The sequence below is a fragment of the Liolophura sinensis genome, chromosome 8 (genome assembly GCF_032854445.1).
Source record: "Liolophura sinensis isolate JHLJ2023 chromosome 8, CUHK_Ljap_v2, whole genome shotgun sequence".
Taxonomy (NCBI): Eukaryota; Metazoa; Mollusca; class Polyplacophora; order Chitonida; family Chitonidae; genus Liolophura; species Liolophura sinensis.
In genome coordinates, this window is record NC_088302.1 from 18,359,762 (window position 1) to 18,385,392 (window position 25,631).

Consider the following 25,631-nt stretch of genomic DNA (forward strand, 5'->3'; position numbering starts at 1 on the left):
ACATCAAACAAGTAATATTTTAATTTTGGCCTAGGGTAGTTAAATATTTGAAAAAACTCAATATGGCACCATTAAAGGGCCGTTAGATCTGAAAATAACTCGAAACTCAATATTTCTGATAGGGTATACAACATTTTTACATCTGTGAACACCTGAATGGTGCGTCATCGTAACAGACCAGTGTCCCAATGCCAAGGACATATTCACAGTGTCGCCTCACTAGAATGCCATGCCCAGGACATCAGACAATGACACTCTAACAAAGGTCACAACATACCAACATCCAACAGGCCTAAGTCTTGGCCTAAATTCTCACATCAGCAGCCAGCTGTTCAAAAGTGTACTGAAAGATAAATTAAATTAAATTAAATTAAATCTTAATACCAGTCTTGGCCTAATACACTTCTAACAAGACTTTGGTCCAGACCAATTTTTAGTACTGGGTTTAACTGCTAATACACTTTTGAACAATTGGTATGTATGTATGCAGGCTTAGGACTTAACCTCCTACTCCAACAATTTCAGTTCCAGAAAAAACAGAGCTTTCAATTTTTTTTCTCGGTATGGTCCTGCACATTCTTAGGAAGTACATGTACCAGTATTGCCAAGAAAGTCTTGTATGAACCCTTCAGCTTTCATGATCTAGGTATTTTTGGATGCTGTATCCTACATGCCTATACTCAAGAATTTTTCACTTATACAGCAGTGGTCAACTGAAGGCCTTGAGTATAAACCACCAACATTAGGCAAGTTACTGATGAACTCTCCCACAAACAGGTGATGTACAGGTTTGTGCAGCTACACCATATTGGTGAAAGCAGTGATCTTCAACAAACCCAAGATTGGACGTAACCTGACGCCAAATATTACAAAACAGGGTTGGTTAGTGGGGAATTCTTTTTTAAAATACAACTGATGAAACTGGGCTGACGAGGGTGCGGGGTTGGGGGGGAGGTTGGAGGTGGCTTAGGTTAACTCAGTATTGAACCGCTCATTTGTGAGGCTGGCAGATTACCTGTACCACTCAGTCATCCGTCACAGTAGAGTGTGTTGATATCAATTCCTGAGCTATACACACCCACAAAAGAACCCACAATGTCCTGATACAAAGGCAATGTCCCCATACAAAGGAGAGGCAAATTCTGAGTGGATTACCCCTTTAACTCCCATGCGGTACATCAAAAGACAGCCAACATTGAAGGTCAAGATCATTTGGTTAATGGTTAACTATGGGAGTGGCCAGCAAATCTCAAAGTCCCAATGTAAATGAATTAGGCTCCAATTTGGTACGCTTTTATTCACTTATGCCCAGAACAGTATCTCTGCATTTCCCAGCCTGAAAAGTACCCTAGGGGTCAAATTTCCCAGGACCGTGTGGTCAAAAGTGTCACAGCTTATTTCTCAGGAGACCTATGAAACGGGCCAATTTCTATAGCGACTGTGCCTACAAGTAATTCAATAGAGGCTCCCGATTACTCAAAGGTGTTTGTCCCCGCAGTCTTGCACAGCGGACCTTGATTGCCGCAGAATGCCCCATCAGCTAGTCGTGATCATATTATCTTGAAGTATTCTTGCCACTTTCATGTCCACACAATGGGGTGGACCAACAAAGGATTTCTGAGGAGTAATTGAACAATATGAAGGCTGCTGTGGTGGATAAACTGGCATAATGATGCACAGCAATTAATATAAGGCAATAAAACACATGTATCTACAGGTTAGTAACTGGCCAAACAGTCACGTCAGGTAAGACACTGATCATATCATAATACACTCTTCCATGGATAACACATGATGGTGACACCAGAGATGTCATCCTTGCGTCCTTGCAAGATCGCTGAATGAACTTCAGTTACTTAATTTACGATTACTGTAATTCTTCAAGCTTTGCACATATGCAAAGTGTGTATTAAAGCTTATTCTGAAGGCACTGTTTTGTGTTCACTGACAAAATTATACTTTTTGTGAAGCCCTGAAACTGGTCAATCCAACCAATGGAGTTTTGTCCCCCCGACTCAAATTAAAAATGTGCATAAATTAAATTGAAAGCTGCTCTTTCATATGCGAATAGGTTGAGGATCAAATACGGGGACTGACATTCTGACTTTCTTATCGTGAAACTTTGCTGAAAATAAAAGCTGATTAAATTGATCATTCTACTTTGAACTGCCGAACATTCATCGCGCGAAAATTAACCTCTATGTTCTTTGTTGGCAACCTACATATGTAAGATATATGTAAATATTCAATCCAGTATAAAATTGATCTCTAAATTTTAACGCAGAAATTTACTAAAAACATTTTTGTGACTAGATATCTGGTCATTTTGAAATCTACATGTATCTAACATGTAACTTTTAGGATGTAATTTTGGAAAAATGTACAAGTCAAATGCAAAAAAGCAGAATTACATACATGAAGTTAGAACAAACAGTTTTTATTTTTCAACACTTCCTTCTTTTTATGCAATTAAATTACATTTGATACCTTCATAAAAATATCACTGCAAACAAAAAACTACATGTCTATCATTTACATTAATTGATGTTCTTAAAATTTCACGGATGATGATTATCTCTCACAATACCATGCAGGTACACGTTGTACGAAAAGTAGCCAGGGCAGCTCAAAAAGAAAAGAACCTGCGGATGGTCGTGCGTTGACCTCTGGGCTCTGCCCGCTTTCCTCCCACCATAATCCCGGCCGCCGTCGTATAAGTGAAATATTTTGGAGTACGGCGTAAAACACCAATCAAATAAATAAATAAATCTATCAAAAAGACAAAACAAAAAAATGTTGGCAAAACCTAGATTTGAACCTACGAGCTGAAGGGTGACAGCCATCGCGGGCACATCGCATACAGCTTTTATTCACCCACTTTAGGCAATTTTCCAACAATTCCTGCTCTTATGAAACCTAATCTTGCAAACATGGACGATCTAGTGGGCATATAAACAGTTGTCCTACCACAGATATGAACCGACAGATACAGCCAATCAGCTGCGAGAGGATGGCGTGAAGACTCTCCGGCTGTTACTTTTGTACACACCAGGAACTAACGGACCATCAATATCTAATATGAGGAGGGATAGCAGCTGTGGCCATCACAGCTATGGAAGTGGTGCACCAATACCGCCGGCCAAGAAACCACAGACAACCAACACCTTGATCATCCTGGATGCTTATTGGAGTCACAGTTTATCATTTGGTAGAAAGAATGCATTTTAAGGCTCGAATTTCATATGCTGTGCATATACTGGAGGAGGCAATAAACTTCAGGTACATGTCTTGTCAAGAGCACAGTATCGAACAGTAAAACTCATTTAAAAACCTTCAAAGAGAACGACATCAAACAGGATTCATATCAATTCCTTTGAACCTGAATATTACATTGAAACATTGATCATGGTCTTTGAAGTCTAACAGCATCTTTTATTCAAATTAAATCAGAAATTTTCACGAAATCAACTGGTATTCTAGTCTTTGTCTACAGTATGGTCTCGTACACAGCATACATATACATTTACAGCAAAATTACACCTGGTTTGACTTTGGTTTTTGAAATTTGATGAGCATAGGAGAAAAAAAAAATGGTTCCATGCAAAGTATTTAATTAACCCAATGTTATAAAGGGTTATCAAAATTTCATTTTCACTGGATCCAGCATGGATGACACATACAGTCATCACTGCACCAACATCGCTAGAATGAATGATTACCGTTTTACGCCACATCACAAATATCAGTACCTTCATGTATGGCAGCCATTTAGGTAATGGTAAATAGTTCTACATATACCAACTAATGTTGTACTAAAATACATTTTTCTTCTAGGCACCATCATGCTGGCTGCCGTTGTATTAGTGAAATATTCTTTAGTGAGGCGTACAACAATGTAATAAAATAAATAAATTAAATATATGAAAGTTTTACCTGTTCATGTAGGCCTACAGGAATTAGTACACCACTGGATTTCAGTGTGTACATATGAACCATGCATACAAAACCGTGTAAAGCTGAAGTCACATGAGCAGCTGAGGGGTTTGAACCTGTGATACCGCTTGGTGTATTAATGCGTCTGGTCTTTAACAGGATAGCGAAGTTCATACCAGTTTGTCCGCAAATGGATTCAAGAAAGTTTTAAAAAAGGATACAAAATGTGCTCAATGTTACAAAACAAATGTAAATTCATTACAAATTAGCAAAATATAATATTTAAAACTTACATTGAGCTATTATAGTAACAGTGTGCCATTCTGCACAGGAAATTATCCAAATGCGCAAAATTAAATAATTAATTTTATCTGATATTTTAGGTGTCAGGATTGCACAAGAATTGTTGAAAGCAAGTTGGTGGAGTTTCCACTGTTTGCTCGTATGATAAATGATCCATATCGATTTTTACAAGTCTGATGGCTTGTCATGTGTGAGCATGTCAGGGGCTTGTTGTTCACAAATCAGGGCTCATGGTTATTTTGCTCAAAGAACGTATGTCCGACCCAAAATCACAAACTCATCACATCCCATCCAAATTTTGTTGACCTAGTCCTTTACAAAGCAAACTGCGTAGCAATGATTCTGTCTGACAAACACCACCTCTAAGGATAGGGTAAATCCCTGTGCAAATAGTGGGCCTCGTTTTCCTCCTCACAAAGGTTGACAGAAACAGTTGTCAATTTCACGAAGTGACCAGTAAGCACCCGTGACCTTAAATTAGGTGTCAATGTCTTATTGCCGCGGTTACTGCCTTCACTAGCCCGATTTCCTCATCAACTAGCTCATTAAAGACAGACAATAAAAAAAGTTGTTATCAAAACCCTTGGTGCAGAAAAAAAGAAAACTCCTAAACTCATCTACATAACAAAAACTGTCACCCCAAATGAACATGAAAATGCTGCAATCTACGAGACGGACTAATTAAGTTGCAGATGAGTAGCTGGAATTAAGATTACATTAGACATGGAGATTAAAAAGGGGTGTCCTTGAGTGTATAACGCTCCAAGCCTGGATCCATAGGGCCAGTGAAAATTAGAGGAAGACCACGGTTGACAGGAGACGTATCATTGACCATCTGTCTGCAAGTTCTGCGACTGCACAATATGCACCTGTGTAATGTACTCGCTGTTAACAGGCACAAGTGCCTGCATCAAGGTAAGGGAGATAATAAGGCAGAACAGCACTTTCCCTGTAGGAAAGGCATGTCGGTGAAATGTAAATCAAAAATTTGGAAAAAACAGTAATTGACATCTAAAAGAAAGAATTATTTCCAGTTTATCAAGAGTAACAAAACTTGCACAAAAATTAGACATCACTTGTTCACTGACTTAAGTAAAACAGCACATTGGTGACAGATCTGACTACGGGACAATAATTGTAAATGGTTTGCCAAAAAAAAGGAACCAACAAAAAAATGGGCACCATGCTACACGAAATACATCCACCTTAATTCTTCACGCACTCCTTTACACAAGCACTTGAAGGGCAATGAATGCAGGCCTTAATTGAAGAAAAGTATCTATTTTCCCCCAAAGGGTCCATGGATGAAATTGGTCGCATTCTGCCTCAGCAGCATGTTACCAGTGACCAGATAGAGATTAGTATTCTATTCACAAACACAATTATATTTGCTAGTGGGAGAGGCCAGCATTTCAGTAGGCAGTCCCCTAACCTGGGCCAGCTCGGAATCAGCTCCAGAATTAATTAGATTAAAACCAGGTACAGCCAAGCCCCGGGAACACCTTGGCTGGAATTACAGACCTCATGCTGTTGATACAGGCCATGCCAAGTCATATCTTTGTTAAATATTTTATCAAAAATCTATTCATCCATCCTTGAGGTATTATACATGTATTTTACTGTGAGTTGGATTTTTATTTTTTTTTTTTTCAGGGGAAAGGGGTTCGATACATCTGTCACAAAAAGTGAATCACCATGGGGGAAGTGTGATCACCTTCAAACTAAGGAATTCAACAAAATTTGCCCAAGGAAAATCTAAAAACTCTCTGAAACCATTATCATTTAAATTGTTCATACCTGATTTGCAGTCAAAATAGCGTTCACAGCATGTGCACAGCAAACACAATTTCACCTGAAAGCTATTGCAGTCCTAGTTTCTTGTTCTCTTTTCCGCTATCAATTTCCACAAATGGGTTTCTCCCAACAGGTAATATCCATTCCCTAACTAAAAATGGAAGATCGAATGCCAGAGCTACCTATACATGTATGTCAATTTGATTTGCGAAGTGTCAAAAGTGTGAAATGCCAGGTGTCACAAATCTTGACAAATAAATTGCCTAAGTACAAAAGTGTTCACTGTGAAACAGTGCTCCCAAGGGCAACTCACCACTATCCGCAAGTTGCTAGCAGACCTTTCTCTGCACGGCCGAAGAGGGAGCCAGCATGAGCTGGACTTGAACTCATAGCGACTGCATTGGTTTGTGACTCCTGGGTCATTGTGCCGTGCTGGTGTGCTAACCCCCTCAGCCATGGAGGCCCCCTTGTCTTCAATTACACAGAGAAAATGTTTCAATGGAACACACACATGCTCCTATCTAAATCATTAAAATATTGTTATTTTTTCACAAAGCTGCCAATGATGGCCTTAATGTTCCCATACCCTGAACAAAAATTCTGTAACATTCCTGTTTGCCAAAAGTTTATACACCTGTTGATGTGAGCTTTATGAATCTAATACCTACAAGCCAAACCATCCATTTTAAGCCAAGTAAGCTGGAAGACAATTTGCTGGCTTAGTAAAACATAAAATACCCCTAAGATTTTACTTAGTTACTATAATGATATCTGAAGCCTCATAATCTCAAGTTATTAAGCTCAAATGGGATGAACATATGAAGAAAATGAGCTTAGGTCTTCGCCACAGCAATGTTAGAGTACACCCACAAAACCTGAATGAAGCAGCCCGAATCCATACACGGTATTAAAGTTTTATTCTTCTTAGAGCCCCTTAAGATTAAATCTGATTTCAGTTGAACGTACGTATCGGTACATTTTACATATGAACATTTATTAAAACTTTCTTAATTACCATATACATGTAGCATTTCTTTATTGGCGTATTCCAAAAATATTTCCAGAAATGAACACAGACAATCATTTTATTCGAACAACTCGCAAACATGGATTCTCTCCATATACCCTACTCTATATCACTTTATCTTGTTTATTTCATTCACATCTGAACTGAAAAAATCTTTTATAAATATGTTGGCTGTCTGTGCAATATGTATGAGGAGGAAGCTACCAGGAATAACCAGGTGCACGGACGCTATGCACAGTAGCGAACAGCCATAGCCAGGAACTTTATAGGTCAGGGTTTTTGGCTATATTATGATTACTTCCCTGAACAAGCCCTGCATTCAGTATTAAAGAAACCATTATCTGATTAAGTCATTTATTAGTGATTCACTGTATTTAGGACTATGTTTCCGTCCTGCTTTACAGTTTACCGTTCATACAGGTACACACATATACAAGCAGGTCATAATTACCACTAAGCAGATATTCTCTAATCCATATCTGTATTCTTAGCACTGCGGTAGAGTGGTTGACCACAGGTGTCAGTATTTCCTTCCTAGTCCAGAATCACTTCCCCTAGACCACACAGTTCATAACAATGGAATTTCCTGTTCACTTCCTCGAGTTAACATTTACATCAATTGACCATGAGGATTAAATACATTAAAGGTAGATAATAAAATTCAAGCACAAAAAAAAGCAAGCAAAGAATATTAATGAAGTTCTTATTAAAATGACGCTTTGAATCCTAATTAAATCATTATCTTATTTGATCAGAATCAAAATGCAATTGGCGAATACTGGCATAGTTTAGTCTTTGAATGCATTACTCATTAGCTTTACTTCATATGACAAATGTGTTCTGATGACCATACACCTGTTCTGAAAAAAAAAAAATGTTTTTTCCTGTGTTTCAGGCTATATCCAAAAATATACGCCATATTAAACCATTCACCCTATATTACAATTTGCTTCCATATCGTAATCCATAAATGTAAAAGAGATTCAAAAGCACTCGAAGACCTCCCTCTGTTACAGTAGCAGAATATAGATCACGATGGAACATGATGAAGTTTGATAAAAAATTCATTCAAAAATATTCAACTTGCCAAAAATTCTGGTGAAAATATACATGTTGCATGTAATTCCTAAATCGAGAGCATTGTTTTCTGACTTTTCCATTCTCAGCTCATGTAAAATGTATGATTTTTATATAGATGAGGCACAAAATCATGATAAATATAGTCTTCAACTGAAACCTTCCGACCATGGATTGAATCAGACTGGCAAGTCCACGATAAATTACATCTAATTCTACACCACTTGTTCCCAGAAATTGCTGGTTTTCTGCTACGTGAATTCTGCACATGGGCTTACCAGCTGTGTCCAACTTGTACCAATAATGAAGACAGACAGTCGACCAGGCTGAGCCAAGCCACCTTAAATACAATTGCTCCATGAATAAATAATGGAGTGATGTCAAAAAAATATCCGGATACTTCAGCAACACTCCAATAAATCTAATGCCCGGGGAAAAGAACACGGAAAACTATCACGGTGTTTTTGTAAGCAGCATGTCAGACATACTTAAGAAAATGTCAGCTTTTTGCCCTGTAACTCGATCCTGAACACATGAGTCAAAGGTATTTTATGGCATATTTTCTCCCTTTTTCTTAAATATACGGCATTTCACTTTTAATCTGTTCTTTGATACATACTGTATCCTGTGATCACATTAATTTTAAATATCTTTAAATATTAATTTGTTTTGATATAGCTGTGACATTGTCAACGTGGTTTTAAGCCATAATCATTCATTCATTCTAAATTCAATCAAAAGACTGATGGCTGAATAATTAAACACATTACAAAGACATGGAATGAGAGCTTGTCACCTAGCGCACTATGGTTTGTGTATAGCACAGCCAAGGGGATTATTTTGAGTCATTGTATGCTTCGTTCAGGATTAACATAGCTCTCAATACTATTTCAGTGATATCTGTACAAGTAGACAATCAACCTCAATCAATATCAACATACATCAAGTGCTGCATCACTGAATGAACATATGCAACTAAACTCCATCAGCTAGGTGTACACCAGCAAATGTCACCAGTGCCAAATATAACACTTGCAGGCACGACCAATATCAGGCTTGAACACGAGTATCCCACTTACAGCTGACCTTCAGAGCACAAACTGCCGTTGGCTTCAGGAACAAATCAAGAAGAAAATTGTCCAGCTAAGAAGAACTCGCTGGTCAGTCATTATCAAAAGAGTAGACAGATTAATCTGAGCTCTGACGCCAGGCTAATAGTGCAACATTAATGTACATGTACAGCTCAAGAAGTTTCTTTCTTTGCCTTATTCCTCGTCATTACCTCTAACCAGCCAGACATGGTTGTTACAGGATTCAAGGAACAATGGCTACATCACGGAATTATTACCTACCTTTTCCTTCCCCTTATCGTCTCCAGACGCCCATGAACAGTAATTACTTCATCATTAGGCCAAATAAATCACAGCTTTTAATCAGGTTTCATTAAAATAAGGGTGTTCTGTTGAGGCATGTTTCCAGTGCTCAGCCATTCCTAAGAGTGTTAACTACTGAACAATGGTTTCCCTCCACCTAAGTGTAAATTACATTCTGTGGGCCGTAACTGTAGATTCCCCAGAGACGAATTGCGCTTGAAACAGGATAACAAGATGTCTGATGACCAGTGTAATGGTCATTAGCTCCACACCACTGATAGCCACTATCATTGGTCTCTATTGCAGTGACCGATGCTAATGTCTGTCCACCATGAAATGAAATCATTGCTCGACAGGTCAGTGTGAGATGTGCACAATAGAGTGTGATGGACGACATCTAACTTAACACTTACCAGCCAGTCTACACATCGTCAGCACTGTTCCCACCCACGAAAGAAAATGTTTATCCACAGCTTTAAAGGACCAAATATAAGATTTCCAAATTTTCACAGACCATTCAGTCCAAGTAGAAGCACTCTTGTGAAGATTAACAGATACTATTTTTTTAACATTTATCAGTTAATTGATATTATAACACAGTGCAAACTGATATTACAATACAGTGCAAACTGATATCACAACACAGTGCAAACTGATATTATAACACAGTGCAAACTGATATTATAATACAGTGCAAACTGATATTACAACACAGTGTAAACTGCCGACTGATATCATACAGTGCAAACTGCAAACTGATGTTATAACACAGTGCAAACTGATATTATAACACAGTGCAAACTGATATTATAACACAGTGCAAACTTATATTACAACACAATGCAAACTGATATTACAACACGGTGCAAACTAATATTATGACAGCACAAACTGATACTATAACACAGTGCAAACTGATATTATAACACAGTGCAAACTTATATTACAACACAATGCAAACTGATATTACAACACGGTGCAAACTAATATTATGACAGCACAAACTGATACTATAACACAGTGCAAAATGATACTATAACACAGTGCAAACTGATATTACAACACAGTGCAAACTGATATTATAACACAGTGCAAACTGATATTCAACACTGAAAAATCAAGGACTTTCAAGGATACTTCCCAAAATAAACTCTCTTCAAAGATCTGAAAACCATTCAACAAAATCAAGTACTTGGATTCCAAGCTCATACATAAGCTCTACATGGAATGGAAATGGGGGCCAAAGCATAAAGTCAAACAAACAGTCAAACAAGCCATCTCAAATAGATTTGTGGAAGTCTTTGAATTGTATGTTTAATTCCCAAGAAATTTTCAAATAAATCATTCCCATATTGAATTTATTCAAGTGGTGTTTCACGCCATACTCAAGAATAATTCACTTATATGACGGTGGCCAGCATTATGGTGGGAGGAAACCGGGCAGAACGTGGAGGAAACCCATGACCATCCACAGTCGCATACTGAAACCACATGTAGGTTTGTTAATTTGTTTGTTTTCACTTTTTCATTTTCTGTTTATATGACAATTATTTAACAATCCCCGTAGTGTTTCAGTGGAGACATATTTATAGCTCTGTCTGACATATATGATACCATATGTGATGCTTCACAGAGCATAAATTATCGATATTCCTAATGCATGTGTGCAAATTCAAGACAGCAGCCTTAGATCGAAATACTTAAAAGGTAAAGGAGGAAAAAAAAGGAGTGTAAAAACTTCGATCAAAATCGGCTTTAACCTATAAACACTATCGTAAAATGGGTCTACCCTTCCCAGCCTCATTATCACAGACAAGATTTTAAGATGACAAGAAACCCAGCCGATAGACAACCACAAAACGAGTCAACATCATGTCCGCTGCGATTACGTAACTCCTGCAAAACCTGACATGAAAAACATGTCGGTAACCTTAAGAGTGTGAGACTGCACAACATGTAAAGTTCACTGGCCCAACGCAATGTTGACTCAGTGAACAACCTTACACAAACTGGCTCGGTTGGTGTGCCCCGACTTTGAGTGTGTGACATTATGGACAAAAGGTGTCGCCACAAGCCTTGGACATCAGAGAGTTGTAAATCCCTGCATCCCGCCAATTAGCAAGCTCCGGAGGGGGCTATTTTTCCCCCTCTCCCCTCCCAAAAACAGCACACGGCGTTGCAGACTGATACATGTCCTGTTCTAACAGGCAGTGCTAAGAGTCAAGGCAAGACAACAACCAGATGACTATATCCCCATGCCTTGAAGAGCTAAAAAACAAAATGGCTTCCATACAACTTTGTTGAAAAGTTTCCAACAGTTTTTTTCTTGTGGGGGAAAGAGGTGGGAGGAAATGTTTTTATCAATTAATATCTAATATGGAAAAATTGATCAAATCCCCATGCAATTTAAAACAACTGTGACTGAATTATTGGCAATTTGTTTTGCAGGATATTTTTGGGAGTGGGGGGGGGGGGGGCTGGATTTTTATGGCTCAATCACATGAAAATGCCATCTGCATCCAAAGCTTCTCCACAGCCTCAGGCCAGACAATAGCTCAGCTCTTCTCTCATTTACGATCTAGGACTGCACATTACATCAAAACTACACGTCCAATGTCAAATAAACAGATCTTCACCACCACCTAATTAAATGCTTGCGCTTTTGTTCGAATATTACTTGAGATACGTACATACATGTATTTTCTAAAGGTATTCTATACATCCAAGCCTACCAACACATGTTGTCATGGTTACACTTTCAGATACTAGAATGTTTCATTTGTTTAAGTGTTTATCAATATTCTATGAAGCAGTCCTGGCAGACTTTAATGCCACCCTTAACATGATTTATTTTGTATCTAAATATGCAAAAATTGGATTTTTATGAGTACAAATCAGATAAAAACTTCCTGGAATCTTTACCTAAATATTCCAATACATGTACTTCCTTCAAACCCTTTTATACATCGAACGTGATAAATTGGATCAGTAATTAAACACATGACGATCATAAAAATGCATGGTTTCACGTGTAATTGGACCAACATAAAAACAGACTCCGAAAGGTCTAATAACATCAGGGAAGCCATAGAGTTAAATAAAAATAGAGGAAAGAGGATGTTGGGGATGAGAAAACAGGGAAGTCAATTATTCTGTAAAGTAGATAATTTCATTACATTTTCCGTTAACTGTATCTAAACCAGGATATAATACTGCACGATAAGGATAGCATTAGTAAACTGTAGGCTTTCACAATGATAAGGAAGTTGTATTCTCCAGATATTTTGAACATGGTTTTTCATCAGATTTTTCTGAACTTTGGTAAACACGTTCAATGATGTACTGATTTCTACACATTTAAAAACACTATTGTGCGACTGGTGTCAAAAAAAAGTCCAGAAAGTTTTTCCCATGTCTAATCAATCTGGACTTGATCAAGCTGAACTTCAAACTCACTCAATTCATAAACAGAGAAATGTTACCTGCTGATGCTCCTTACCTTTAATATAATTGTCAAGCACCAAAAAACTATAATTACCTGGGTAAACTGCATCATGAGGATGGCGACAATTAATACAAAATTACAGACCACTACTCCATAACTATTATCATTACTCCATAACTACATGTAATTACTCCATAACTAATTACTCCATAAGTTGCATACAATCCATTACTATATAAATTATACTTTGCTATTCAATTAACTCAGGAGAATAACTTCTCAAAATAAAACAAAGTTTTCAAACTTACAAACAAATACTGGCTATGAAATCAACGAAACCCACCACACTGTATCAGGGATACATAGAAGTCATCTGAACGAGCTCGAATTTGGTCCATCCATTGAATAAAAAACTCAATAACTGGTTATATTTATTCAATTTGAGGTTGTTTTTAGAAAAAAATATTCAAAATTTTACATAAACTCAATTGGAACATATCCAAAGTCTGCAAAGCAACCTGTTCGCATCACAAGTTATTTCCCTTTGACGGAACTCTTCATGACCCTCTGCGTTGGTTAGATTTTTTTTTTTTTTTGATTGGTGTTTTACGCCGTACTCAAGAGTATTTCACTTATACGACGGCGGCCAGCATTATGGTGGGTGGAAACCGGGCAGAGCCCGGGGGAAACCCACGACCATCCGCAGGTTGCTGACAGACCTTACGGCCGGAGAGGAAGCCAGCATGAGCTGGACTTGAACTCACAGCGACCGCATTGGTGAGAGACTCCTGGGTCATTACGCTGCGCTAGCGCTTTAACCGACTGAGCCACGGAGGCCCCTGCGTTGGTTAGATTTAAGAAGGCAAATTTTTAGAAGAGGAGGGGCATATGAAAGCAAATATGACACATAGTAAGCTTCTTTGGTCTCTGCCAAATCTGTCCTTACAAAAAATTTGACCTACTTCAGCTTCCGATTGCTCTGCTTTTGACATTAACCTATCACGAGTTACTGCATATGAGCACACAAGGTCTGACTGGTTTCCTCCCCTTTCGTCAGATGGCGCTATTATCTTCAGTTTCTTTCATGGCAAGCCTTCAGGTATCGTTTTTGGGAGCCTGAAGTTTGATAAATGGCTTATAGCAGCGAAATTAAAACCTTCTTTGCCAGATATAAACACTTAACAGTGAGATCAGTTCGCTATAAAAAGTTTATAGACAGGATTTCAGTTCAGGCCACTGAAATAAGCTGTATTCATCGAGGAAAAAGTGACAATTCATTGTTACATAAAGTAGCAGTGTACTTTATCTCTCTAAATATGTAGACTCTCTATCTAAAGATCATTATAGTTAATACTTCATTGGGTAGGTCACTATTTGTGATTTTCTTTACTTTCTCATTACTGGTGACTGATTTTCGCAGTAAATTTCATGTGATCAGTACTCTGTCAATTAGTCAAATCACACTTTGTTTTGAACTGCTTTTGATGATTGAAATCTTCATTTATTTTGACAAGTCAGGATAATATTTCAAGAGAATTTAGATAACGCACAGAGCATTCATCTGGATGCACGTTCAGATTAGTTTCTAGAGTACATGTAAGATGATTTTTCATTCGCTCAGATGTTTTATTTTGTTTTAGATCATTATTGACATGTCCTTTAACAGACTGAGAGTGACAACCACATATGCCAAAAGCCATTAATAAAGGACCATTCTGTCTTGATTCATTACTGCTTTTTTTAAAAAGTTTTTTAAAAGTGATGTCAACACAATCGCTCATGTTGCGAGTTTCAGTCAATCTAGACTGAAGCTCTAGGTTTTAAGCCTTTTGGCAGGTTTTAAGCCTATTGGCAGGTCTTACACTTCACTGTACTGGTATCCTGATAACTGGAATGTGTGGCAATTATTACAAATATTCAATTTTAGTATCTCAAATGGTCCGTCGAAATAAATAAAAAAAACAATTTCAGTTGAAACAAAAACTCTACTTCGCCAAGCAAGTGGTGGACGGTACAAGGAAAAATGAAACCCTTGGTATGTAACCCCACCTCAACAGCTACAGGTGGACAGAATAACTTTCAGTAGGAAATCCTTCAGCCTAAAGAAAACAATGTATCTTTTAAATACATATATGTAACAATACTATAGCCTTTCAAACTTGCATAATAACAATAAGTGTTTTCAATAACAAGATGAGAAAACTAAAAGGTTTCAAAATTATTTCCATAGACCTCAAATTATCTCTGGGAGTTACTCCTGAACAGAGTTACTCACACCATACAGTAAAACCTGGACAGGTGGCTTTGTGGCCAATGCATCTTGATTAGCCGGACAGATAACAATTCCTTCGGGGAATAAGGCCCTCTCAGGGAGACTTGGGTGAAAGGCAGTGGTCAGTGGAAATTATCACTGGACACAGGACCAGAACAAGATAAAGGGTTAATATGATGATTTATCATTGTACCAGGGCAAACTGCCCATTCCCATGCCTGCCAAGGCCTGCCTCTGGGAGGCTTCGGGCCAAACGGCCCAGCTGTGCAACGACAACAATCAGCAACCAAATTTGGTTCGTTTGACCGGTACCTTATCACCCAGAGTCCCCTGTGTATTGCATGTCACGGTCAAACACAACTTTAATCTGTCATTTCGCGACATGTACCTGGGGAATCGCTCTGTAATTTTCAAAATACCATTCAGGAGACTCCCGTCATAATGACCAATAAATTTACAGTGAGCTCGAGTCTTAGTCATCCGCGGCTCGATCATATTGTGATTTTATTGAAACTGAGCACTGAACATTCCAGTGGAAACTGCAAGAATGTTTAATTGGACATCAGTATAAAAATTCCTTTAATCATGAATTTGGTGTAGAATGACTCCCACTGTGACTCTAAATGTTCTAATTTCTAAAAAAAAAAAAACCATTACTGATTGACTGATTGAATAGAATTGCCACACAATGAAGCAACTAATTGATTCACCGAGTCATAAAAAGGTGAAAATCACGCACAGAATTAATTATAAAATGCTTTCCTACACCTTAAAATATGTAAATTAGTTTAAAATACATGTATGGTAATTAACACATGTTATTACATGTACCAGCCTCTGACATGATGCTGGCATTAATTTATATGTCTGTCTGTTGTCCGGTCTGTTGGTCTGTCTGTTGGCCTCTCAGTTATCCTGTCTGTCTGTCTGTTGGCCTGTCTGTTGGCCTGCCTGTTGTCCTATCAGTTGGCCTCTCTGTTGGCCTCTCAGTTATCCTGTCTGTCTGTCTGTCTGTCTGTCTGTTGGCCTCTCTGTTGTCCTGTCTGTCTGTCTGTCTGTCTGTCAGCAACTTTACACAGAAAGTTGGGCTATGGGATATGGATGAAATGTTGAGAACAGGCTGGCCTTGGGCTAATGACCAATTAATCCAATTAAGTTTTGGCGGTGATTGGGACAGACAGGTCAAGATCTGTAGCCAGGAATTTTTTAATCTATTTCTCACCATGTAATGACAGATGGTACAGAAATGCATGTTCTGCGATAGAGAATTTGATACAGTGAAGTTTGTGCTCTAGGATTGTCTTATTGCCCCAGAACGTCAATTTTGGTGGCTGGCTTGTAGGTACATGTCTATCTGTCTGTCTAGATGCCTAGATTCCAGGTAAAAAATAAAATCTCTCATCAATATTAAAAATTCTGACTTACATACTTTGAACTGTCACAAAAACTGCATGAATAGGGCAGACTTTTCATATTTTTCAATACATGTACTTAAAAGGCTGTCTAAAGTGCAAAATAAGACATAATATGTCTCTATGCAGAAGTATCTGTATATATGCTGTAATTCTTCAACCTTCTCACATGTTTGCGAGGTGTTTATTCAAGAATATTCCGAAGGCATTATTCTGCATGTGTAGGCTGATAAAACTATACTTTTTGTGAAGCCCTGAAGTTCCAATGTAGTTTTATCTCCAAAATCAAATTAAAAATGTGCATGAAAAGCACTGAAAGTTGCTCTTTGACATGCAAAGAGGTTGAAGAATTAGGGTACTATTTTTGTTCACCTGTGGTTATAACTTGGTCATCTGCTTAAAATCATCTGTCTGAAAATTAATCAACAAACCTTAGAAACCTGGGCACATCAAAATAACTTGTACGTGGGAAGGTCTGTCAGCAACCTGCGGATGGCCATGGGTTTAGAGCCCGTTTTCCTCCCACCATATGATGGACGCTAAAGTGAAATATTCGTATCAGTGAAATATTCTTGAGTACGGCGTAAAACAGCGATTAAATAAATAAATAAATCAAAATAACTTAATAAACCTACATCTGTATCTCATGGCAAACAATTTCTTTTCATTCTTATTACCTTAACAACCTGCGGTTGGTTGTGGGTTTCCTTCAGGCTATGCCCGGTTTCCTCCCACCATAATGCTGGCCGCCGTCACATAAGTGAAATATTCTTGAGTACGGCGTAAAACACCAATCAAATAAATAAATAAATGAATATTACCTTTACACATATTTGTTTTTTTTTTTACTTTTAATGAAATACACCTGTACCTGGCGACCACATTTTGCAAGATATTACTTTTTCAGCTGAATGTTTTTTATCCTAGAACAGCCTGTTTCAACCTCATGCAGTGACACTTATGCTAGCTGGTACCAAGCACATACAGCTCTTTAACAATCAGGTCTCCTTACACTCTCCACTTGCCTTTAGCAGAATCAGCAAAGCAGATAATAATTGGGGGGCAAACAAGTGAAGTGGAACTAATAGAACATGAAGTTTGATTCCAACCAGGTCTGCTAATCTCCAGCTCTCTTGAAATAGACCCATGTCCTCTTCACTTCTCACTCCAGGGACTTTCACCATTAGACAGTAATTCCATTTTGCGGCTAAACAGCTTTCACCATTTGGTCATCCCGCTTTTGATACATCTGTCCATCTGGTGGTCAACTGAGGCATCCCAGAAACAGCTGACCACTGGTCAAGTGATGGAGTAGCCATAGTTTTACCTAGGGCCATGATTGCCTTCCCAAATCTAGCGTTTCAATCAGGCATTGAGTTATAGGTTCTACTCTGTGAACATAGCAGGTCTGCACACAGACTCAATGGGAATTTCCTGAGAGCCTGATGATGTTTCCAGGAAAACAACCCGAATGGCTGTTAAGTTTTGCTTTGATTTTAACTACGCAGTTAAGAGCCTATTCAGACATATTACCCACCAGCGATCAAAACTGCTGCAGACACCTGTGATGGATTGCTTTAATCACTGACGTACACGTTCATGTAAGCTCAAAAATCACAAAAGAATAGAAGGTTTAAGCAGTACATCATGCAGTGCTACTTGGACAACTGTTAACAACTATACATTACCTAGTAACTCCCATGTTAATGATTTTTAGGGACTAAAAGTATTTTTGATTTTATTTGAACTAAAATGACATAATTTCATTTTCCCCCAAAAAAGCCTATCCAACAAGATTCAGGAAAAATTCCACTAGATTTTTCTACATTTAAAAAAAAACAGCTGAGAATTTCGGGATTCAGTTTACCTTCTGTATTTTTACTGATGATTTCCAGACAATTCATATTGCTTGTCTCAGCCAGCCAGACAGATGTGAAACCCAGTGTACTATAATAACCTTCCAGACAACCTACTCTCTTGATTAAACCTGGTCTTCTGTAAATGTACTCTTAAACTTAACTCAGCAAAAAATGTGTTCTTCATTATTTCCAGATTGAGAGAGCATGATTTTCTAACCTGGAGCCCATTAGCTGATTAGTTACACGGCATCTTTCCTACTCTTAGTATATAACCCTTCTTAACTGCTACTAACCCTTCCTAACAACAGCTTATCTTTCAGTCAAGGACATCTCATATACTTTAATTAAAACTGCATCTATTTCTGATGAATAAATGGCAGATAACTGATGTTCACCTGATCACCATGGAAGCTGATATGCACCTGATCACCATGGATGCTGATATGCACCTGATCACCATGGAAGCTGATATGCACCTGATCACCATGGAAGCTGCATATTACCTCAGTACAGGAGTCATAAACCAGGGATGTCACTACATGACTTCACCTTTTGTCTACATGTATGTTTAAGTCATAATAGAATATTTTCATCCAATTTTTCTGTGCTATATCCTTAACATTACCGGTACAAGAAGTACACTGTTATCTAAACCATAGGGAAGGGGAAAACGGACAGCCTTCACTCATCTTCTCAGTGAAGAGATCAAAGCCGCTTATGGGTTAATGAAACATTAATAATATCAGGAAATGTGGTTAGGAAATGGCTAGGAAAGGAGAAAGGAAAGCATATATCACAACCTTGTCAATGCATTTCTCAAGGGCATAAACCACTAGAGTTACTCAGCTGTGATGATTGGTCAAGTTAATCAAAAATTGATGATTTCATTGGTCCACAGTCAAGTGCCTATTGTTCTCTTTTGACAGCCCCCTACAGGGCTGAAGATACCCACTGGCTCTAGACCCACTCCTGCGTCCTCTTGCCAACAGCTGCGAATGATTTCATATTCTCCAAACTCTTTCCCGCAAGCAAGATGCATGTTGTACATGTAATATGGCAGACTCTAAGCTAGCCGCATTGCTTTAGGCTCAAATCAGATTGCATGCCATGCCTTCCTTATTAGCACATTTTCAAATCTCTGCATAAAATATGAACAATTGGAAGATGCACCCTTTTGCTCTTGAATGAAACTGTCATTTTTTTCTTATTTAGAACTGCATAAGAATACAGCTGCATGTACTCACTTCTTCTTCAAAAAAAAAGTAACAATTTGAAACTTTACACAATTACTAATAATAAATAACGGCAAGAAATATATGGAAATATTTGAATAAATTCTTGAATGAAAGCAATTGCATGGTCAAATCCATACTTCTTTGTTACTACAAACCAATTTTCATCAGCATATATAGACATCGTTACAAACTAACCTCGTAATGTTTCGTAATGTTAATATTGTGCGCATGAAATTATAATGCTGTTATAATTAGTATCTACGAAACTGTTGTATCAGAAACACACATACCCTAAATGACCCATGAATTTCGTCCATGACTAACTTGCCCATTTTTCCTGATTCTGACGCTTCTATTGATTTTTAGAAAGGTTTTTTGAGGTTTGCCTGGAACACGGGATGATATTCCACTCCAAAATTGTAAGTCTCATCACCAAAAATAATATTTTGTGACATTTACTTGCCTCTATAAATGCACTTTTGTGTGTGAAATTTTAGGTCATTTTAGGATATATAGTGACATTTTACTTTTAAAAACGTGTAAGTGCTTTGTGTCCGATTTATTTCATTAATTCTGCGGTTGATATTGAATGCGCACAGGTATGACAAGGAAATAGCCTGCATGCTGTCAAGAAGCTGTATATCAACACATCCAGCAGCTCCTGAAATTATTACCCTAATTCTTCTAATATTGGGGACAGATATTAGCAGTGCTGAAAATACAGTACTATAGTTCTTTACCAGCCTTTTGGAAAAGTAAAGATATGAGTATGTTGTTCATTAGATGGACTAACCAGGTGAGATAAACGAAACTCAATATTCCTGCTATAATTACTTACATAATGGCTAAAATGCAGGAGAAAACCGAATGTCCCAAAAATTAGAAGAAATACGGTACTCATATCATGTACCTACATGTATTACAAATATTACATAATTAAGAGGCCTGTTAACTTCAAACTGTTAACATCTGAATATCCACAGGCCACTTCATCTTCTTGCACTGGCAGTTTATCTTAGCATGTTATACCTGAGGTAAGCTCTTGTCAATAGCTTGTTGACCTCTGCCCTCGCCAGGTAGGAGTTTGCAGAGCTTAGGAAAGCACACAGATGACATATGAGTAGCACAAGCTACAACTGAGCATCAACGCCTGCGGCCTTCAACCCACAGGGCCCGCTGTACACTGAGGGACAGACTGTTTAACTGACTTGTCCCTTGTTTGTTCAATGTTAAACAGTAAACCCAGTATACGACTTCAAGCCACACATTTCCACCTGTTCGCTGTTAGCGGCAGTCGCAAAAGCCATACATACAGCGTTGGGTCAATATACACCAAATGGGCGGAAATCTGTATATAACTGAGAGGAAATGTGACATGAAACAATAACCAGGTGTGTCACAGTTGATGAAGAACAAACCAGGCTGTGTCGGCATAGGCAAATTTGACTTCTGGTCACTTCCACAAGCCAAAGGATGTACAATTATAGAGGCAGTCAAAAATAACCCACAAACAAATAGCCACAAGTGCAGCCAGGATAAATAAAGTCAACAAAGTATTGGAGCAACATACATGTAAGGAAGTGTATACGGCAAATAACAGGCACAATGACCATATTATGTCAATCATGAGGCAGCCCCATGCAATCACTCCACAATGACATAATACGACACAAATAAATCTATGAAATTAGAAATAACATTTGATCACAGTAATTTCACAACTGTAATTACCAGTGTCAGTTCCATAAAGAAAAATCACAGAATCTCTGACAATCAGATGCCTATTACTAGTTATCAGTGTATTATTTGTTAATTAAGCCCCTGGATAATCTTCATTATGGAGCACATTACCTGTGTTTGCGCAATTTTTTTTTCAGATTTACTACTGAGAGCATATCAACGTTTCACAACACCTGTCAACAATCAAGAAGTGGGTAGTTTTCAACAAAGCCGTGTAAATTTTAAGCAGTTAACTTGCAACTCCATTGAAGCTAAAACCTAGTCAATGACAAATATTTCAAAATATCTAATATAGACATAGACGATTGATGTTAACATCTAGGAACATTTACATCATCTTTACTCAGATGTACAGTGCATGTGACATGGTAACACTGAGGCCACCCACTGTACTATTAAACAGAGCTGGTATGACTGGCCTGCAGAGTGTGACAGGGGAGACAATTGGTGTAGGCCAACTTGCTGGTCCACTGTCTGTCAGCCACATGCAAACGTTTAAACCATGTTGATATCAGGAGCATACAAATTATGTTGTCTTCATTCCAGAGCTAAAGAAAAATGAACTAAATCTAAAGATGCCAAACAGAAAAAACAAAAATGTTTAAAAATAAGAAAATACACTTGAAATCATAATGGTGCCTCTTGAAATGTAATTCGATGAAACGAAGATCCCAATGCCGTCATATTCGCAATGCTGCTGCCTCACTGAATGATCGTTAGAGGGATACCAGAAACAACACCTGAACCAGGCTTTTTTTCTGTTTCATCTTCCTCTATAGTAGTAGTCAAGTATCCAAAGTGAATAGTCTAGCTCATATTCAACTTCATTGAACATGGTGAGGGGCAAACTTACCTGTAAACTGTTGTCACTTGTCTGCTACAATAGACTGACCGCTCACATCTGTGCATAACGTAACTGTAGAAGCTGAAATCAAACACCAATGTATTACACAAACTTGCCAATAAACATTAAATAAAAATAATTCACGACGTTTAATAGACATAACTATTACTGGAAGATGTTTAATTTTGAATAAAGGCTTGTGGATCACTCTTTACAGCTAGTAGGGCCAGATAAAATTCTCATAGATTTGCATATACAATAATGGTAAAAATGACAGCTGTTGTCAATTAAAAAGTTGTCCAAACTTGATTTACATGTAGATCAATCGCCATGGAGGAGGCCAAAACATCCTGTTACACATCATACACAAGTCGATCAGTTCTGGCCATGCAAGCCCAAAATTATCATAAATCATAAAATCAGACTATCCGTATTGTCAGTTGTCAGAAATCAACAACACAGAAGTTTTTATGCACATTCAGGACACTGATGGGAGACTTTCTCCTGGTGTCAAAATGTTCTTGGTGCTGCTGAATTCTTCAATCACTTCAATTTGCTGAGTTATATTGTCAATATAATTGCAGTTCTTATTTTTGGGGAGAAGAATGAAATTATATTTGTATAATCTAGAAACTGGTTTGATTGAATCAACAATGATCACATCTTCTTTGTACATGCCTTTTTTTTTTTCCTTTGATTTTTTTTTTCTTTCGGTGCATGCATGTGTGGGTTTCATGGGCTCCAGTATGTGAAGATGTAGGAATTTTAAGACGGTGTTTCAGACTAAATATTGACCATAATTAACATTCCTGCGTGGTGCCTTTTCGTACAACACAGCGCTAAGATAAAGTTTTCACTGAATGCACTTTCACATGAATTCTTTCTGTTCCTTCCAACTTGAGCGTGGACTTTAGCTGGGCTGGTATGCCCAACCTCTTAAGAAAGTGTACCCTACATGCAATTTTCACGTAGACGAGAATTACACATGCTGTCCCACACGTAACACGTGACCTACATTTCTACAGGTATCTGTCAGGTACGTGACAGTTTCGGAACAGTTTATCATAATTTCGCACCTAGACTGACCTATATAGGGATCTTTCCCTCCCCTTACATGGCCATGGAATGAGCACAACAACACAACAATGTCCCAAGTTCACCATGGTGAAAGATAAATATAGAACAGCCATGCCAGCCCGATAAATGACATGGCAGTAAAGAAGTCAACTTCAAATTTGCTTAAAGTGGCGAATAAACAGTTTACACCCACTTTTTGTACGCTTCTTAAACAAAGCACAACTTCCAAAACGCATGAATTTAAGCAGAGAGAAAAACTTCACTGTATGATTCACTGTTTGATTTCAACAGACTGTACCTAATCACATCATTTAATTAATACATAAGTGTGTGGGTGTTGAGGTAGGGTTAAAATAGAGCATCTTAATAACTCAAGTTTATTCCAATGAGTCCCCAAATTATCTGTCTGCATTTAAACGTTGTCAGAACGTGCACTGGTAATCCCTCTTTTAACTGTAATCCAGCTGTTGAGAAATCTGTATGGAGAAGTCCACATGTCTGCCATGTTTCATGCTCGAACCTCAGACAAGGTGCATGTTGGCCGTTAGAGTACCCTTATTTTTGAAGGTCAAAAAAAAAAAAAGTAAAAACTAAATAAATTCCAAACAAAACGACCCACTGGTAGAAATATTCAGCACAGAGCTTGGCAGGAGCTCTTGTCTTGTCTTGTCTTGAACAAAATCAAGACGGACATTTATTCAACTTCTTTCACTCAAAAGTTTGAAGGGCTGGATTACTGTTCCAAGATGGTTTTTTTATTGATCGATGTTGACTATGACATAACTATACTTCGGATGACTTAGAGAATCAGATAATACCAAATATATGGGCGGGTTAGTTCCTCATCAGTGAAGTTTTCGGTGTGGAACTGATCGATAGGCACCCAGTGCTCTGTGTAGTAAGACTGGGCTAAGGTCAAAAGGGGTCATATTTCAAGCTCTTCAATGGAATTAATGACCTGGGAAAATTTTAAGGTTATCAAATATATGATTACAGGTGTAAAATGTACATGTACATATATCAGATTTCATTTATATCATTGTGATACTCCATGAAAGTGGATAAAATATAACACTATCATGCGTGTGGCTGAAATTATAAATATGTGCATGGTACAAAATCAATTTTTCATTTGTAATTGAGCTTTTCAATATGAGTGAACAACTAAACATATTGACCCTTAATTTAAGGTGTTGACCCTTAATTTAAGGTGTTGAGGTCAGGGTAGTTCAATTAAATGTTGAGGTCTATTATCAATAATTTTTTATATTTGCCTGCCCCAAAATATCAGAAACTGTTGAAAATATACCTCAACGTTTCATTTAATTGAACTATTAAGGTCAGGGGAGCTGATGGGGAGAGGGAGGGGGGATTAATTTATTTTATGTTCCTCTGCTTCAGTGGATGGTCCCAGTTTTCGCTTCCATAATGACTATAATGGGAGATTTTAATGAGACCAGACCAGAAAAAAAATATAAAAATTCATTCAGTGGAATACCTGATGTACAGACGTTTACTATGTACCTAAATCAGGGGATATGATAACTGGTCATCATCATATCTTGGCAGTCAACATTAATCATGATGAGGACCTGAAAGTGGAACGGTGCCGGTGCTTATTAGGTTTTTCTCCAACACACCCACTTTAAGTTTAAAGTGCAAAGTCTGTGATATAAAACTTGGCCGGCCAAAAGTCACAGATAAATAGATGCCACATACCATGTAGGTATAAACCGATTACGCCTTCGAGTTCCAAAATGTGTCACTTTCCTGTTTCACGCGACCCACCGCGTGGCTTGGCCGCCATGTGGCGCCAAATTGTTGTCATGTGACAAGCACGAAGTCGTCACGCTTACTTTTTCAACCTTTTTTTCATACTATAAATTAGCGAATAGGCCTACATACAGCATTGATAAGTTCATCAGTAATTAAGATTAACCTCATTTTTTGCTAACACAAACGTGCATATATATTTTCTATTTCTCACATACGTAGGCCTAAATAAGTTAGACACATAATGAACAACATTCGACTAAGGCATTCCCCCTGTGTTTTATAACAATATCATGTTCCATACCAATAATAAATCTCTAAATACATGTATCTGACATGCACAATAAACTTTTCTATGAATAATCTGCCACTGCCTAATTACTATATTTTCATAAACGTGGGTAGGGAATATAAAAACCATGTTTTCTCTGTGTCTTAGTTTGGTTGCTTTAGTGGAAAATTTGGAT

General features: G+C 37.9%; 1 protein-coding gene across 3 annotated transcripts in view; it reads right to left on the reverse strand.

Moving 5' to 3' along the window:
- The window catches only part of LOC135473958 (semaphorin-1A-like), a 233,143-nt gene extending 207,955 nt beyond the window's left edge, over positions 1-25,188 (reverse strand). For all 3 annotated transcript variants that reach the window (XM_064753926.1, XM_064753925.1, XM_064753924.1), the window contains exons 1-2: positions 25,111-25,188; positions 22,324-22,395 (exon numbers count right to left, since the gene is read on the reverse strand). The gene's annotated coding sequence lies outside the window, so the exon portion shown is untranslated. The remainder of the gene's footprint in view (positions 1-22,323; positions 22,396-25,110) is intronic.
- Positions 25,189-25,631: the final 443 nt, after the last annotated feature.